Here is a 16,305-nt window from a genome sequence, read left to right on the forward strand (position 1 = left end):
AGTCTTATGGCAACTCATAGGCTATATAGATTGTATATATATAGGTTGTACCCTGATGAATCAGAAGGTTGAACCATATATTCGAATTTTTTTTTTATCAAAGAAGAAACAGGTCTACTTGTTAACGTTTTAGCGATGATATTTTATTCGCATCTGTGGACTTTTGTTGGTTTCCCTAACAAAGCAAGCTTTATTATTATAGAGTAAGAAATTACCTAAAACTACATTTTCTAAAATTCTAATGTAAGAGTAAATTATAACCGTTATAACTTTGCAGTCTAGTGAGGTATTTAGTGGAGAAACGCTTGACGGATTCTATTGAGTTGCTATTGGTATTGGTTACTTGTCGCTGGCTAAGTAGGTGGCCAATAATCGATCACGCCGCGCCTGTTTTGTGCTTTTCTCAGCCAGCAGGCTGTCTGCTGTTTTCCTTACTGTCGTCATTGCCACGTGTTTTAAATCATATCGTTATCGTCACTTAACGAGCGAATTCCCTTGATCGGTCAGGAATCGGAGTCAGTCAATCCCATCATCCTGCCAGATCCTCGCATTTGCCGTCTTCCGCTTGTTTTACAGCTCCTGCCCGTTTTGTAAGCGGTCATTCGCACCTTCCCAAAGGCCCGCTAAAGGAATAAGCAAAAATATGGCTTTCCGCGCAAAAGGAAGCTTATATCCCTTACTAAGTAAATTTCTCACTAGTTGTGTAGTACAATGTAATTTGTGGACTTCGTCCCGTGCATATTTTGCATGGCGAGTATTGCAAAGGCAACGAAGTGCTTTTATGATGCTTTGTCTGCTAATCGATTCGACAATCCTTTCTCATAGACAAACTTTTCCGAAGCTCCGAAAAACGACATCAGCCATAGAGTGGCTCACATTATAGACAGATGGACGGCAAGATCTAGTACTATACGCGCAGGCTTTATCCAGGTCCCGCTTTATCCGTACGACTACTCGGTCTTCGTGATAAAATCGACGAGGTGAACCCACAAACTTTTGCTCACAATAACCCATGTTTCTTTGCCAATCCTGTCCCAAATGATGGCAGCCTAACAGCTGCGACAAGTTGGTGTCTTCAGCGATTTTACAGCATATTTCAGCTACCATATCCTAAAATGCTCCACCTATCGTTCTGCACAAAGAAAACGAAATCAACATACACAAAAGGGTATCTATATAAAAAACAAAAAAAAAAGTCAGTTTTAACAGTTTTGTTCAAATTGGAATTGATTTATTTTGCGTTGTAACTTCCCATATTACACCCGTATACCATATATTAGTAAAGACTCTAGCTGTTTGTTGCGTGTGTATGTGAATCTGACTATATATACATCGTTTCGTGGGCCGAGTGAAAATCAAACGTAGAATTTCTTGGTTAGCACTTAAAAGCTATTTTTAGGCTTACGCAACAGGCCTATTACAGAGTAATTACGTTTTTCATTTAACTTTAAGTGGAGATAACTATTGGAAAAAACTGGTCCGGCTAACTGAAGTAATTTATTCGCTTTTCGCGGTTTTCCTCTGCCATTTAGACAATAACCCGGGTTCTCGGCTATTTATCTATAAAAATGACAGACACACTTTGGCCTCTTATATTAAACCGGTAGAACTATAGGTCGCGTTGCAGGTATACGAACATTCGTGTTACGATAGGATAAGCCCTGAGCTACACGTCGAGCCTGAAAGAGCTTCCGTCTAATGTCTTTTTCATGTTTCCGTAGTTCAGAGCAATGCGTCGTTTTCAGATAGCATCGCAGGCACTGATATTACTAGTGGTAAAATTTATTAGAAATGTTGTTGAAAAATATATTTATTTTTAATTCCCGGTACCTCGTTATGCGTAAATGCGGTAATATGTACACGGTAAAGTGGTTGGTAATACTATTACCCAGTTCATTTAGGGCACGTTTCATTATTGCCTCTAATGCATTACCTGATAAAGGTAGGCTATATATGGCAGTGGTGTGACTAAATGGATGTTGGCGTAGAGAGCTTTGAAGGTGACTGAGTCTCAAACAACGTAATATATAGCAGTGGTTGTGATGAGGTTCTAAAGCTTAAGAGTGTTAACATTTTGGCTAACTCTATCATGTATTACGCATTACCCTCAAAACCTCCTCAACAACCGTTGTCTACGCTGTACATCTCTCAGACAAAATGTAAACACCGCAGACGAATGCGAAGCATTTCATAAAAAGGAATTTTCCAAGTTTTAAGTTAAACTGTTAAGTAAAATATACAGGTAGCGAGAGTTCAAACCTTCCGAAATCATTTTCTAACGAATATAATAAATTTTTAGCCCCATTAAAAGGCAGTCTCTAAACGACTAGGAAACTTCAGGGCTGTGCATGACGCAGTACACGGTTTTTTACTAAATAGAAATTGTTTCTACTAAAGTATTTTGGAAAGATGAGAAGGCATTTTAATTACAGTAAAAAAAAGCAAATTTTTCATAGGCGAAAACGGCATGAGTTTATGAAACGTGTAAGCATCACTTAGTGATGGTCTACATTATCTTACTTATCATACGATCGGGGAAAAAAAGCATCGAGAGTTTAGTCCATGCTGAATACACGTGTTGAATCACCTCAGTCGTCGGTTTTGAAGTAACGTTGGTGGGGTTTTACACGCGTGTCTCACAGGATTTCAAACTCACTTTGGCTCTGGACATGACATAGAGCCTTTAGCACTGTCTGTGTGTTCTTCTAAAAAATGAAATACTATTAAATATAATTTGTTCGAAGGCATCTGCTTACTTTCAAATGTTCTGAGATTTGACCTATGGATAACTGGCACATAGGCGAATACGGTACAACAAGTTCAAGCAGGGGCAAATCTTTAGCTGACAAAGTCCGGAGCTTTTATTGATCCTTTTTAGCCCTCAAAATATTAATTTAGATTTACTTTCTCGTATCAAAAAACAGTTTACTGGACCAAGGAAGGGTACCAATCGGAAGAGTTAATTACCGTTTTTGATAACCGTCCGCACTTCAATAGTAGAGATTTCGAGCTTCAAATTACTCTATTGACAGAAAAATCATATCTAGTTATCTGACAATCAATCTTCGAAAGACGTGTTATAATACATAAACACTGAATATCCTGGCTGATTTCGGGGTAAGCAAGTTAGGGTACTCTGAAAACCAGCGACAAAGACCGTTTTGAAGTTATCGATGGTTGCCTATTAGTACCTTGGCACCTATTTTCGTATTTAGATAACCCAATTATCTAACCCAGGATGGGTCTAGCACCGCCTTGAGAAAGCAAAGCTATTGGTAGATGCATCGGCAGTTGTCACGATTTATTGTTTGTAACAACGGATGTTGTTGGCTCTTCTTTGCTTTGGATAGACTTCCCATTAGATTAACATACAATCTAACTATGTAATTTTGTTTGAGTAGCTGCATTTGATCAAGATTGATTTTCAAGATTATTTGCAGCATTGACTACAGGCTGCGGTGCGTAATTTCAGTCCAGTCTACGATGTCTACATGATGCTGAATATAAAATACATCGAATTAGAATGATATGCAGCTGCGGGACCTGGCGCATGATTTGCTCTTTGAGACGTCCCAGTACGTAAGGAAAAATTATAGAAATATATATCTAAATATACCGAAATCGGCTTAGGCTTCTAGTATATCTAGAAAACAAATGTCCGTAATTAGTTTTACTGCAATTAAATACTGAATTATTATCGGAGCACCTACATGTGTCTTTAAACATGTAAAAGCTTGGTTCTTTTGAAGGCCTTTGACGTGATCGATGCGCGACAAAGCGACTGACAATATGTCTCTGTAGCCACCTTATGCTTTTTCATTGATCTTTATCGCACCTAAAGCAAAGAAATATCCATCGACCTCCGCAAATGTTTGCTCCCAGCTTCGAAAGTTGATCTTCAGGGCTTTCGTATCTGAAAGCTCAGAGCGACGGCGTAGGTTTCCGTGCAATGGCGGCTTGGGGATATGCGAGGCAATTTCGGATCGTTATGTGTTGTCCTGGTGCTTTTTGAGAAAAAAGCTTCGACACGATTTTATTGTTCGAGGTCTTTCACTGTAAAATCTTCCCAAGTAACGCGTATCGCATACGTTGCGATTGTAGTTACCCTGGGGTCAGCCAAACTGAGGGCGGTTTTGAAGAACAAACGATGGACAATTTAACCGCCCATGCGGCCGACACTGCCTTCCTGCATCCTTCGATAACGTATGCGTTGGAACTTTTGCCGTTCGCGGAGAGAAGCAGTCCGAAGCACGAAAACGATTAATATAAGCAAGAGGCGTCCTGGCGAAATACAAGATGTTAGTAGCCGCTGTTGTCCCTTCCCTTCTAGACTTTATCCCTCTCGCATTGATCAGGTTTATAGCCAGTCCCAAATCCGGTGATACCGCCGAAATTAGGCTAGAGCTTACTGCATTTGGATCCTGTCCGGCCTGTATATTGCTATATATACGTTGGATATACGATGACTTTTTCAGCCCTCTTGTTACCTCAAGGGGGTTTTCTAACAAGATGAAGGCTAACTAAAGGCTTAGGTTGTCCGTCTGAGCCAGGTTAATTGTTTGTGTGAAAGGCGGGAGCTCGGCTACTCCGTCGTCGATGTCGACTATTCTGTTCGCTTGTAGAATCGCAGTGACAAAGTTGAGTACATTTATAAGAACACCCACTCTGGCCAGCGTGGGCATAATCTTACATCTGGCCCCTGAATCGAAGGCTGTTTTGCGACTGACGAGCACCGCTTACTGTGGATAGCGTGGCGTGACCGGTGTTCACTTGACGTCGTCCATTAGAATCCTGGACAATGTTTCTGTGGAACCCATGTTGCTTTATTGATATGGCGTAAACGCCTTCTAAATAGCTGCTCAGTTTCCTAGTCACAAAGGCGAAGAGCAGCTTATAACAGACGCTTTTCGTCGCTAATGCCCGTTATGCTGACGCTGCTCGTTGCAGACTCTGTCTAGAGCAGTGATTTCTTGTTGCGTACCTTCTCAGTGTTATACATGAGCTCTCGCATTGTAAGGTCTTGTTGAAGGGTAACACGTTACATTCCGGAAGAGACAGAGGGACTGCTCTGCAAAGTAAAGGATTTCAACTAGATGTTGAGCATACAGTTACAATATTCACTTCGTTCGGTAGAGAAGAACTTCACAAGGGCATTCTAGGAGCTTGTGTACACTTAGGCATCACGATGAACAGTTTTGCAGTCCGCGCAGGTGCCATTTGGACATTTGGACACAAACGGTTGCGCCCTCTAACAGTGTATAGTTTTTGTGCTAAAACTTCATGGTAAAGTTTCAACTGAGTATATGGTATACTTAGTTATGTTTGTTGCAAATATATCAATGACGAAAATTCATAAATGCCCTAGGAAAATCGGTGTTGGTAGGAGATTGATTGCCAGCTACGCGTGAGCGTGTCTTGGCTGGCCGAGGTGGGTGTTAAAGTCATTCGCAGTAACCAAGTCGGAGAGCAGCATTTGCAGGCCACTGACGAGTTCCTCCACTAGTACGTATCGAATCAGCTGGCCGAACATAGGCCACTACGAGACTTAATCGTTAACCACGTAATGCAATGGCGTTATCAGCTACTTGTCACAGCTTAGGGCCGTCAATCGTATTATTGTGGAAAACACAGATGGCTCCATTGGCGTGGCCTGGTCTGGTGCTCTTCAGTGCAAAGCAGTGCGCATAATAGATACTCGCTCGAGTCTCTGCCAGCATGAGGAACAGGAGTGTCAGAATTGTAGCCCCCTCACAGCCTCACTGCGTAAGATTTCGTATCTTTTCAAAGACGAGCATTGCTGCAAGCTTCGCGAGCGGTTGCAGTGGTTCGAGGGGTTACGTATTGGTGCCGGCGTGACATTCACATTTCGACATAAGTACTTTTTGTTGTCTCTATAGCGGTAGTAGTCACCGTGAAACAGTAGTACTTAACCACAACGTTAATGTAGTATGTAACACTAGAGGAAAACCTATACGTATATTAATAAATCTGAATCGTGGAGAAGTTTTCCAAAGCTGTTTTCCTTACCGTAGCTGCGAAAAAAAATTGTTTCGTACATGTCCTGTTTTATGTTTGCGAACAACGCCAACTGCTCGCATAAATTATATTAAATATATTTACTGGTCAATGCAAATTTGCTTTAGTTTGTAGAGGCACAGACGCATTCTAAATTAACATATAACAATACGTAAAATTTTAGCGATATTCTAACAGAGATTGTCGCTAATTCGTCTAGGCTATACTGACCGTTACCTAAAATCTAAAAATAAATACTCTTAACTGTCGTAAATTAAATGATACGCATTTCTCAATATAGGGCCTGATCGTGAGTTATTGGATATAATGCAAAAGTCCCCTTGATAGTTTAGCACTTGCCAGCTGATCTTAGAGACACGTTGCGGCAAAATTCGAATTCGGGAATAGACACGCTTCATTTCGTGCTGGGAGCTAGCCGTTTTATAGAGTGGTTAACGGCACGTAAAACGTTGTACGGAGACGTAAAACTCGAAACATAAAAAAACTAAACTATCAAGCAAAAATTACTGTGAGAATTGCTGCTAAAGAATATACTATTCTAGTTAATTCTAAAACACGAGCAACGGCGTACAAATGGCTGAACGCTTAATTTAAATTATGGAACCTTTTGAATTCAAGTAAAATTTTGATTGAAGTTTAGTGTTGGTTGCAATCGTGATTTTATACTGATTTCGATCATTTAAGCTTCAGCTGACTCACTGACCTAAGCTTCTCCAATCGTATGATGTAAATTGGATTTGTTTATTATATAAAGTTATTTATTCAATAAAAGTTTATTCTAAATCGAACTCTTATCACGAGTAAAAATGCTCACCATGATCTTTCCATGTTAAAGAAAAGGCACTACCTCGGAGTGACGTTTGAAGACGATCAAAGAACATCAGTATACTCATTATTTGCAATATATTCCAGATTGCTCGTTGCGAGGGTATCGGTGCTATAAGTTTTTTAGTGTCGATGAAAAAAACTCATTTAATTTCAAAAGCGGCGTGCGTGTCGATAAAAAAAATTACGTAGCCCATCTTTGTACATCATTGGTGCGCCTCCGTTACAAGATGGCTACCGTAACAAGCAGGCCGTACGTATGCGTCAGCTTATTTACCCGCTAAATGATCAACAGATACAAAAAAGGCATCAACAATAATGAGAAACCCTACGACAGGGTTCGTTCTATTTAGTCGTATTGTACCTCGTGTTCTTGTCATCACTGGGCCACTCTTCGAGTGCGCAGAGCTTCGTCGTCGTAGTAGTTGGTTATTCTTTAGTACATTCGTATCGCATGAAGTTCGGGGCATGTAGGTTCGCGTACAGAATTATGCGCAAGCATTAGCGCGTCAAAGATATGTAGGCTAAATAGGTCATTTTTTTTTTTATTAACTCGGCGAAATGTATAAATATGCTGTCCTGAATGGAGAAAAAACTGAAACAGGAGGTGCAAGTAAAGATACATTTTTTTCTCCAAAGAAACCTAGCGCCTCCCTTCCAAATACATTAAAAATACAGTCACTTAGTGTACGCAACATTTGCATTGTACAAGTAACAACGGTAAGAATTCTAGCGTTCGTGAAAAACAGATCACGGAGTAAAGGTCATGGTTGCGCATCGTCTCATACCGCGTCCTCTACAACCGTAGATGCAACTTCAGAAAACCGTGATCGGTGAGAACCAGCTTAGACCTCGAAACAATGCTTTTTTTTCAAGGTAGGATGAGAAGTCAAGGCAGCACGGTGGCTGCCCTGAGGTTTTTATGTTAAGTGAGTGCATATTATAGCTAATTAATGGCGCCACTAGCATGGAACCGAACATTGTTTTAACAGAAAAGGGTACCCTCTAAAATGCTAAGTTTAGAACGCGCCTGTATAGTTTTTGTCTGAGTTTGGCCGGGTGCTTCCCCTATAAAGAAAACTAATTGGCTTGGTTACCTTAAGTGAGTTCATAATACTTAATCCACCTCAATGTGCCGATTCGTCATTTCTCATAGCAACGAAAATAAAGTTCAAGTTTGTAGACTCGCACCTGAAACCGTTCTCTAATTGTGAAGGCCATAAAGTATGAATATGACGCAAACTGCAAGTTCTGAAAATTTCATGTACTACAATTCTACGACTAACAAAAAAGAATATTTTGCTAGAACAAAGAAGAACAAGATGCCCGGTGAATACCAGAAAAAAATTATTGCTGGACGCGCGACCCACAAACGATAAGCATCTTCGAAATATATATATATATAGAGTAATTATCCGAAACTGGGTTAATTTTCAGTTCATTTAACGGTTTGGCTACTGTTTCAGCTGCAGACGAGAGTGTAATTCGCCTGCTGCGAGAATTAGAAGTAGGGACGGTCACTTTATGCGGCGGAAGTCCTCCTATTGTGTGGACCCTACCGAAGGATTATTGACTGCCATTTTTTGATTCAATGTGAAAAACTCTCTCTACAGATCACCAGCAGTCAAAAAAAAGGGAACCTGACCAATGTATGTTACCAATAATTTGTGCGACCTGGATTTCTCCTTTTTATGTTTCTGAGAACCTTTCTGCATATCATAGTAGTCTGTGGAAATGGTGCGCTTCATTTTGAAAGAGAGAAAACCCCATAACGGTCATCTAAATCACGTCATTTCAGCCCTCAAAAATTCCTCTATACTGTCCAAAAAAATAATGCTATTTATACCAGTTCGGTCAACCAATACACCTGGGCTGTATGCTATTTCAGCCAACTGCATACCGTCATATGTTCAGCCCAGCTGAACTTCTTATCGCCACAGTGTGTCTGGCCTTAGCAGCGATGTCATAGAAATTTGACAGTACCGGTATCGTAAACTATCATTTTGATTGGATTTTACCATTTTGGGAAACAAAATTCTTATGGCTTTCGTTACCAAAATAAGAACGTTTACCCTTAATAGTAAATTGCTGCGTTTCGTTTATGCGTTTACGTTGGAAGTCCTGGAGTTAAAGGATAATTGACGAACACACACAGACATTTCTGTGTGAGTTTTCTAAAGCTTCCGAACAGCATGTGGCTACATATAGGAGACAGTTTTCTGCTAGAAGTGGCAATGGTGCGCGTTAATAAAAAAAAAAAAAAAAAAAAAACGGTGGAAGGAAAGACAAACGCAAGGCGAAAACAAAAACAACTGCTTAACACGTGCGTACGGCAAATACCAGATACGTATCATTTTCCATATATTTGCTAAAGTGTTTTGTTTGAAGGCTTTCGGTCTTTTAAGCTTACGACTTAAAAACCGAAGGCTAGTTTGAGTCGTGAAAGCGTAACACTTTCTACCCTAAAACTGACAAGATATCAGACTTAAGTTGTCGACCATAAGACACATTCTTTGTTCAAGAGCTCATACAGTCATATACCTGTTTCTTTAGACAGCCAATTGACGATCACTAGAAAACATCAATTCAACTATTGAATCTCAATAACACAAATCACACATTTCAGTCACTTAACACCGTTCGATAGATAAGACGTTTCGATAGGAATCCATTAAGCACTTATCTGAATCCAGGCCAAATACGAATGGGCCTAAATGCAAGGCTTTCTACACATACGAACACACATGAAATACTTTTAATGTCCATCGTATTAAATACTATACAATACTGTATATAGAAAATAACGTAATAACATTAACGAAGTCCGACCTCCGCGTGTACCAATGATGATCGATCAATGATCAAATGAACCATATGTCAACTTTTATAGTACAATCACTCCATAATCTATGAACGTATATTTAAACAAGTTCCGCCGAATACTGAATGTAACAGTACAAGCTTATCTGACTGAATACAGACTATGTCAATGATATTATTTTCGTTCGTTACACCATCCATTGTTGAGGACACCAGCAAGTACAACATTTTTCCGAAAAAAAAAAAAAAGCAATAATAAGAAAACAACAAAGTAGGTATTACCAATACGCTTTCACGGTTTTTACTCTATCCCCTCAACAAGTCAAGCGTAACAGTTCCGTTGTAACTTATAGTCCTGATGCGTACCATCATCGTGTACGTAGCAATAAAAGCTCGGGCTAGGATCAATCAAGGTCAACCGGCGTATGCTTTCGGTTGGTGAAACATTACGCGCCGAGTCATCGAGGTTTTCAACGAACGCTTCAAATTTCCTACAACGGAAATGTTGTTTCACCTCCAGTGGATCTTGATAGCTTCACCAGACATTTACCCTCTTCCATATCGTAATCCGCCAGCGGATACCATAAACCATTATAATTCGTCATCTGTCAAAAGAAGAATTTATACGCGTCTTCTTTAACAGCTACACTTCGAAAACGTCTAGCAAAAAGGAAGCTAAAATGTCTTGATCACCATCTCTGGAGAAATTAGACTAGTTTATAACTACGGTATTTTTTGGTCAATGTTAGAACACCATCCACGGAGTTAGTGTGAGTTATAAATCAGGCCAACACAATGCATTGCGGATGTTTCGTAACGCGGCGTATTTTGAAAATCTGAATGTAATCTCAAAGACTCTTTTATTATACGGCCGAAACGGGATGAGTGAACATCAATTGAAGATATCGCTATCGCTGACCCATTCCGCCTGACAAAATGGGGTTGTATGAGCTAGAGATGGGATCATTATTTCACACAGTTAAGGGAATCTTTTTTCTTTTTTTTTTTTCTTCTAGAAAAGGCTGTAATTATGGCTGTAGGAGCTTTAATAACAATTTAGTGCCAACTTGGGCAAATCAGGTCCGCAGAAGAGGTTTCGCTGCGTAGACTGCGATACCGGTGCACATTTACGACTCGCAATTTTTCGAGAGATCAAAGGACGAACAGTAGCAATGTCAGAATCAGCTTAACTGACGTCAGTATATTTACGATAGTTCTGCATGGTTCTGGTGTTATCCACGGTAGATTTCGGCCTTTGATCGTGACTATCTGAAATGTGTATGTCGGCAATATTATTTAGTCCAAACAACGTACTATGTCAATAAAGTTGTTAAACAACAATTTTATATGATACGTCATCAAGGGCGAATGTACAATAACTTACTTCAACTTGCACGTGTACGCGATCACACAAAGCTCAACCGTACCGGAGGCCCCACAGTTCCTCTGATGTTTGAACCCCTTTGTTAAGTTAAGCATCTGGTTTCGATAAAGTGATCATACAATATAACTCAACGTAATGATTTTTATACAATGTAACTTACTTTGAGCTCTCGTAGAGTAGAAATGTCGCTTTGGGACTGGCGACACTATAGTAGAAAAATGAAATGACCATTTTACTTCAACAAATGTTCGATTGAATTCAAAGCTTTGGTCAAAGAAGAGAATCGAAAAGCGTGATGTTTGCTACAATTTTGATCCGTGTGAATCTCAAACACTCTGAACCTTTGATAGTATTTGAAGGTATACATCAATTTTTTTCTTTTGCTATTGAAAACGAGATAGTCGATACGGCTCCTGGTAGCGTCAAAACCTCATTTTCTGTTTTCATATACGCGCTTTGCCGCTATTAATTGTTCGAAACTCCATCTAATGAGATACCCAAATCGATTTTTTTTCCAAACTGTACAAATTTTAGAATAAACACAGGGTTCTATTTATTTCTCCGCTTACTAAAGTTGGTCTTGGTCACACCGCTACACTAACACAACTACCTAGTAATTAAACACCTACACATCTGGACGAATGAATTAAAGTTGAATTGGTACATTGAATTCTGTCTATGGGTCCCGTTGCGCTTTAAATAAATCAAAGATACAGTTCTAGAGACCAGTAAACTTCAAAAAACCATTCTTCACAGTGGCGTCTTCCACAAAGAGTGGCTTTTGCTCTTATCTAACAGACGTTTAGTTGACACTCATCGAAGCATAATTTATACAATATTGTTCTTCCTAACGCTGTAACTTTCATACGGGTAGCGGAAAGTTAAAGTACAAAGCATATGGTCGGCCTGCACTAAAGTGTATTTACCTTGAGATAAGATAGTACTGAATCTGCAAGGCAAAAGAAAGGAACACTTCAATAACGAATCTAATTTCGACTTCATTTACGGATCAACACCTATCATTGGTATGCGTGCATTAACTATAGTCCTATTATATGACATGAAGGCAGGTACCACTTAGGCAGATTTAAGTCAGTTCTCTCTAACATATTAAAAAAAAAAAAAAGAAAAGCTTGAGTTGCTCTAATCGTTTGATGATCAGGGGGACGTCTGTAGAAGGGAAAGGCGCTGCTTTCAGTTTAGAGCGTGATTCACGCTCTAAACTTGGTCCTTTTGAAGTTCCCTTCAGAAAAGAACAGGTGAGCTTAATCCTCACAGCCGATTATTTTATATAAAGCTAACTTATTATCTTTTTAACGTCGTTATGGAACCGAATGATTCGCGTTTTCGCACAAGTGGTCAACAGCCTTAAACATTAAAAGAAAAAAATGTATGCTGTCCTTTTGCAGTTTTTGTAAGGGCATACAGTGAGTAAGAAAAAGTTCTCATTACAGAGTACGGTAACACACACGTCCCAACTTACCCATTACTTCTTGTAATTGTAACTTTATGCGAATAACGGAGCCTGTACTGTGCAATCGTAGCCGTCGATGTCCATGTCCCTACAAAAATAGGACCCGGCAATCGCAGTACTTTAAATTTCTAAGCAGGATTTCAATAGCATAGAATTCTTTCTAGCTATCGACGCAGATCTGCTAACAGTACTAAGTCCTAAATGTATGATACGGCCAAACAATTTTTTTTTAGGTTTTGTTCAAACTTTATAGCTTGCCAATATATCTGCTGGCTAGAAGCGTTATACTCTCTGAATTTTGCGAGCCGATCTAAATACTGCGTTACCTGTAGTAATATCGGAAATTTCTCGCAGTTATCGCCCTATAGTCATATATCGAGCGCCCGCCATGTCAGATTTGCTATATCACTGAAACCAGCACTTTGACGTTAGTGTATTGGCATAATACCTGTCTATATATATCTACCTACAACGCCATGCAAATGTAGCAATATTTCAGGCACACGTTGCCCTCAGTAAGCTTAAACACGAACTTTTCACTCTCAATGCGATTAAATCTTAGTATCAAGTAATACTAGAGAGTACTGGATCTCACACGAGCCTGCACCGATTCCCTATATGTGATTCCTTCCCGACGCGAGGTATCTTAGGCTCATTCATAGAGGCTTCGCGTTCTACTACGCTCTACTAGAAACGAGAGGATCGTCATTTATATAGAGGAAAAAAAATGGCATTCATATTGATATCTCTTCCGTTCGGCTACGAAGTTGTCACGTATTTGCAACTGATAAACCTAGGAAAAGCCTTATTTAGTAACAAGCAAAAGAGAGACTAGCTCAGATTTGTATGTGCAGATAAGGTGACGTGTTACAATCTACTTAGACTATACTGTAGCATTCTCAAGATGAAGGGTGTGCATGGACATGTATAGGCATTACAGCTATGCAAGGAATGACTATACACGTCTATGCAAGCCATGCTTGATCTAATGATGGTAAATAGGATTGAAGTCTTTGCGAGATGAAGTTTTACATAAGTGTAAGATAGCCTTGGGGCATATAAAAGTATTGAAGCGTGTAAAAACTTAGATCGTCGTTTAGATATCTTCCAGATCGGTTACACTAAATTAATCCGATTAAACAACCCATACAATTTTAAGGGTTGAAATATACAAACATACACACTAAGAAATTGGCTGCTACTTAGACATACATATTAAAACTAGCATGCAGATAACGACGCAGTGTAGACATCTACGAGAATATCTCTCAGATAGACTGCCTGGTCAAATTTCATTTAAAATTTAGACCCCGCAAGTATTGTCATGCCATTCAGATTAACGGAAAAAGTTCCATTGAAAAAACGATGCAAGCTTCTGTAAATAGGTTTCCGGAATGATGTAGTAGTATGTTTCTTTCAAATCCTCTATAAGCCTTTCTAAAGCACGATTTGCCCTTTTAATCGGTGGTCGAACCAGTAATTTCAAAAAGATTTTTTATTTTAATGCATTTATTAAGAATTTTGCCACTTTTAGAGCGCGAAGCGGTTGCAAATTACCTTGTATCAAGTATGCGTTAACCCCTCAAACTTTCAGTCAGTCAGTCAGTCAGTCAGTCAGTCAGCCAGCTCCACATGTTTGTGCGCATAAGCCAGCTGCACCGTATGCGCTCTCACTTAATGCATACCTATATGTGACATTTCCGCATATTATTAAAACCTCCATTCATTTTTTCAACTTTGGGTACTTCTAAAATCAGCCTCTAGCTGCTAGTTTAACAGCAGCTTTTACCTGCATGCATTTCTTTCAATATTCATATATGTGCTTATGTCTAGAGTAGCGTATTTAACAGCAACAGCGATGCCCCCCAGCGATGCCCGCCTGTTAGTAGATAACATCACGACGGATGTCTAAATTAATGAATGAATGAATGAACGAACGAACGTGCGTAGACGATGCTGAGTTAGAACCGGCTGGTTCAGTTTCCGTCGCGTCGAAAAATGCCACATTTCTGGCAACCTTTACCTTTATACCTTTCCGTCTTACGTTTAATCCGAAGGCAAAGCCTCCGATTCATTGTTAATAAGTGATAACAATCAGCTCTGCTATACATCAACTTGGTACCAGAGTGAGTGCCACTTCACTAAAGCTCCAAAAGCCTGCAACCTGTGGCGCCATATGGATTCAATCTAGCGTCTCCCGCTACCTTCCCTAGATATTCGCTGCTGATTTGCAAAGAAGTGAGTGGTCAGGTAACAAAAACTTACAGTAAAACCGTAGATATTTGTTCGGCGTGACGAAGTTCAACTATCAAATATCGCAAGCAACTTGGTCAGCACCGTAGGCATTAATCTTGCCCACGCCCCGTACCCCCGATGGGTAGACCGCTTAGGTCAACACTCACCATGAGTCGCTCCACTAGCTCAACAGCTGGCCGGTTAATACCACTTCGGCTGCGGACGTCCCTGATCCTACTTTCCTGCCTTCAAGCCTTGTCGCCACGATACACTCGAACGTAAACGGCACACCGTTAGTTCTACCGTGCCGTAACGACTACTACGAGCTTCCTCGCAAGCTGCTGTCAATAGCCGGCAGCCCGCTTCTTGAGCTTCTTGAAGCATTAGTCGTTTGCCGAAAACGTTTGCCGACGAGTAGGTGCCGTATGACAGCGGCAGCTGCTGTGTATAGTACCTTTCGCCAAACGTTTCGGATTTGGACGGAAGGATACAAACGGCACGTATACATACATACACACACACACACACACACACACTGATGAGTGATGCAGAACAAGAACCTGGCAAGGAATAAAGGGAGAAAAAGTAGGTAGGGCTCTCGTAGATGGCCTACGAGGCACTACTACGCACGGCTTTGGTATCGCTCTGCACACCCTGCTACCCGCTGTTCCGAGCGAGGTTTTCTGATAGACAAGGTGGCCAGTGTTATTCGTTCCTTTCAACAGCCACAGCCAGTGGCAGAAACAACAGCGGGCCCGCAGGCAGGCCGTACTGATGCAGTATCGTTTTCGCTGGAGTATACAGTGATGGAGGGCGCCCCCTGGCGAGTACGCCCGAAGGCTGGCGCAAAACCTAGAGATTGGTATGGTGATATGGGTTGGACACAGAACAGGGGCAAAGGGGACCCTGTGGTGGTAAGGGCTGCACGCCATATGGAGGCACAGCTGAACGGAATGATAGGACCAGATACTAGAGCATTACCATTTCCATGGAATACATCGCCCCAAAATAACTGTCTTGTCATTTAAAAGAAAGCGATTTATAGTATCTTTGGTATCTGGTGGGATTGCAAATGTAACATAGGGTCACAGAAATTCGCTGTTTTACCACTTGCCAATTGTGTAATATTAGGAAAAGGCACGAAAGTAAAAAGTGGACTGGCCTCATGAATCCCTAACTCTAGTTTAAAAGTCGACTCTGCTGGAACAGAGCGACATCCTCTGATTTTTTTGTTGAATCACATTCATTCACTAGTTATAGCCTAGAAAAAGAACTGCAATAAGTGACAGCTAAAGCGATATGACCCTAAAACTAAATAGCGATAGAAACCGAATAGCGGAAGCGAAATACACAGTCTGGTGCTTGTCGTTATTGATTTTACTGTTTAATTAATTTAGATAGAGTATGCATAATGACACTATAGGGGGGACAACTTATAATATCAGAGCTTATAATATTTATCAAAATATGTCTAATAAATTGATCTCCAATATGAGATGCTTGTTGCTACACAAAGCACCATTGCTCTTAT

The 16,305-nt window shown here is 40.3% G+C and overlaps 1 protein-coding gene across 9 annotated transcripts in view; it reads right to left on the reverse strand.

Annotated features, from left to right (window-relative positions):
• The window catches only part of LOC111248472 (solute carrier family 12 member 8), a 47,015-nt gene that overhangs the window by 24,924 nt on the left and 5,786 nt on the right, over nucleotides 1-16,305 (reverse strand). For 3 of the 9 annotated variants that reach the window (XM_086982722.1, XM_086982715.1, XM_086982721.1), the window contains exons 3-5: nucleotides 12,866-12,947; nucleotides 12,549-12,627; nucleotides 11,992-12,014 (exon numbers count right to left, since the gene is read on the reverse strand). The exons of 2 other annotated variants lie outside the window; for them this stretch is intronic. The gene's annotated coding sequence lies outside the window, so the exon portion shown is untranslated. Of the gene's footprint in view, nucleotides 1-11,991; nucleotides 12,015-12,548; nucleotides 12,628-12,865; nucleotides 12,948-14,941; nucleotides 16,141-16,305 lie in introns of those variants that run through there. 4 more of the 9 variants (XM_086982720.1, XM_086982716.1, XM_086982719.1 and 1 more) reach the window with 4 other exon arrangements.

This window comes from Varroa destructor, unplaced genomic scaffold (assembly GCF_002443255.2).
Source record: "Varroa destructor unplaced genomic scaffold, Vdes_3.0 BEIS01000003.1, whole genome shotgun sequence".
NCBI classification, from domain to species: Eukaryota; Metazoa; Arthropoda; class Arachnida; order Mesostigmata; family Varroidae; genus Varroa; species Varroa destructor.